Source organism: Gossypium arboreum, chromosome 13 (assembly GCF_025698485.1).
Source record: "Gossypium arboreum isolate Shixiya-1 chromosome 13, ASM2569848v2, whole genome shotgun sequence".
Lineage (NCBI taxonomy): Eukaryota > Viridiplantae > Streptophyta > Magnoliopsida > Malvales > Malvaceae > Gossypium > Gossypium arboreum.
Genome location: NC_069082.1, coordinates 93,612,601 through 93,615,620, shown reverse-complemented (window position 1 = coordinate 93,615,620; position 3,020 = coordinate 93,612,601). Strand labels below are relative to the sequence as shown.

Sequence of the window (3,020 nt, the reverse complement as noted above, 5' to 3'; positions counted from 1 at the left end):
GTGGACACCGGTAGGAAACCGGAAAAGAGGTGGTGAGTCCATCGAATCGCTATACCAAGCTCCCTTCGGATCCAATCCTAGACATGCATACCGCCATTGCCACACCTTAACGTCATGGATATTTCTAGAAACCGATTTTGATTAAGTCATTTTAGGAAAAGTGATTAATTTTGGAAAATACTTTCATTATGGAAGCTTTTCTTGTTGTCGTATTATTTTGAAATCAATTGTTGTTTTTGAAAACGTGCCTAAAGTTATCCAATTTCAACAGTTAAAATAAGTAATACCTATCTTAGTAATACATATTAAAACCATCAAAAATAATTAAGCGGCCTTATTACATTTAAAAAAAACCCAAAACTTCAAACGTAATTAAAAGGATGTCCAGTTCACCAGAAGAAAATCAAACTTTCAGAACGGGTGGCCACTCCGAATTCCCTCACAGCTCCAAGCCCACTATGGTTGGAGATTTCCTGCGTGGATGAAAATAAAAGGGGTGAGTTTGGGAAACTCAGTGTGTAAGGAAAACCCATTCAAAGCCCAAGTCAGCTCAAGCCTATTGGGCCTAAGCCCATTCAGTAATAAAGTGGTCTGGACCGAGCCCTTTTCATTATAATAACCGGGCCTTAGCCCTTATTCAGTAACAAGATGGCCCATAGGTCCATTTCAAAATACATGCAACATCAGTAAACATATGCAAGCCCATTTGGGTAATAGTGGTCTTGGCTAGAGCCCTTTTCAGATTATAATAAACCGGGCCTTAGCCCTTATTCAGATAACATGATATGGCCCATAAGCCCATTTCAAAATACATGCAACATCAAGAAACATATGCAAGCCCATTTGGGAGACTACTCAACCCACCAACCACTACACTCCACCCGTACCAGCCATACACTCCATGTGGGGAATAGTTCAACCCACCCACTCAACACTCCACGATTCTTGACCTTGCTTGCTCGATCAAAGAATTGAGGCAAAGCCTCCAAGACGTGGACAAGCCACTTTCAATACTTCCTCCGTCAATATCCCATCCCATGCATCGAGATAATAACAACATGGCATGTAGTAAATAACAACGATCAAACATGCATTTAGGTCAATTTAACCCTAGGGGTATTTGGTAATTTATCTACTAGGGGTAAAACCGTAAATTTTCCACTTTTAAAGGTATTTCAATAATTTATCTATTTTAGGGTTTTTCATGCATATTCCTACTTTTCACGTACTAACGTAATCACGCATCGAGGGTTCTACCGAATTGGGCCCGTTGACCCATCATTCCAATTTTGGCCCATTAAGCCCAAAAATATCGAGGCATAGAAATCATGCACTTTGCGGTCCAAACATTGCAACTTACCAAAAACATTAATCGATTTACCTCACGAGCATTCAGACACTCGCAAATCTACAAAATACCGCTTTTGGCATTTCGGGCATTTCGCTTTTGCCGATCTAGACTAAGAATGAGGTGTTAGTTACACACTGCTTTGCGACGATATGTCGACGAGATCCACACACGAACCGCCTACAATTGGATTACTAACACGTTAATCTAACTATTCAAATACGAACTACGATTAATCCCTTACAATATTCGCCAACCACACCTACAGATCATAGTAAGCTTATAAGAAATCAATAAGCAACCCATTAACAAATTTTTGTCAATGTTTACCACATAATCATAATTTCACTGCAAGCTGTCTTCCTGAGCAACAGTCACTAAATCATTTATAACTGGAGCTACGAAACTCCAAATCAAGTTCCGTTAATTTTCCCTGAAAATAGATTCATATATCTTCTATCCATAAAATTTTCAGAATTTTTAGTTTAGCCAATAAATACCAGAAATTTCTCAAAGTTTCCCATGTTTCACTGTTTGACTAATCTGACCACCCTTCATTACGAATCAAATTTCTCATTGTACAGAATTCGAAATATGTTCTTGTTTATTTCATTAGAAACTAGACTCAATAAGCTTTAATTAAATAATTTATTCAGCTTCTAATTCATCTCCCACAATTTATGGTGATTTTCCAAAGTCATGTTACTGCTGTTGTCCCAAGCAGATTTATTACCAAATCACTCTTTCATACACCTATCTTGCATGCATGTTATTTAAACATGTATATCACCAATCAATCATCACATATCTATGATTTTTACTTAAGCATAATCTCCATTTCATCATTTTAAAGCACAACATGTTAGCCGATTTTTCCCTTTAGCATCTAAGGCACATGCATGCTCATTTGTTTGGCTCAACTTCACATATCTTCCATTTTTCATCAAAAGAACATGAAACAACAACCATTTCCTTCATTTTAATTCATGACCAAATGCTCACAACACAACTAAAAATCAAAATATACTTCAAGAGTTAAGGTAGAATCAAGAAGAACTCATGAACCTCAAAATAGAAGCAAGGTACCAAGAACTTACCTTCAATTTTCCTCCTCCTAATGACCAAATACTCAAGAGCTTTCTCCTCTCCTTTCTCTTCTCTAACTTTCAGCTATGATGAACAAAGATGGACAAAACTTTGTTCTTTTCACCCCTTTTTCTTTTAATAAAACTTCATATTTCATCCATTTAATTCTTTAATACAAAAGACATGAAATTATTATCATGAAACATTTACCTAACCCATTATCATAAAACATTTACCTAACCCATTATCATGGAACATTTACCTAACCTATTATCATTGAACATTTACCTAACCTATTATCAATTTGTATCAATTTGTACCATAAATTATGGATATCAAGTGTACATTTTGTCTACAACAACATGATGGCTAGCCACTTCATGTAAAATGGGAGGTTTGTCATGCAAATCCTCCTATTTTTGCACTCCTATTTATTTGGTCACTTCAATTTAGCCTATAGCATTTTCAAACATTTTCACATAGGTCCTATTTCATAATTTCACTCACAAATGACAAAATTAAAGCATGAAATTTTGCCAACATTCACAGAATTCCCGAAAATTGGGGCGTTACAACTCTACCCTCC

General features: G+C 36.3%; 1 long non-coding RNA gene across 1 annotated transcript; it reads right to left on the bottom strand.

Moving 5' to 3' along the window:
* Positions 1–321: 321 nt before the first annotated feature.
* Positions 322–2,604, bottom strand: LOC128286536 (uncharacterized). Its single transcript, XR_008277141.1, has 2 exons — positions 2,446–2,604; positions 322–473 (listed from the first exon to the last, which is right to left on the bottom strand). It is a non-coding gene; the product is annotated as an uncharacterized LOC128286536 (long non-coding RNA).
* Between the last annotated feature and the right edge of the window lie 416 nt (positions 2,605–3,020).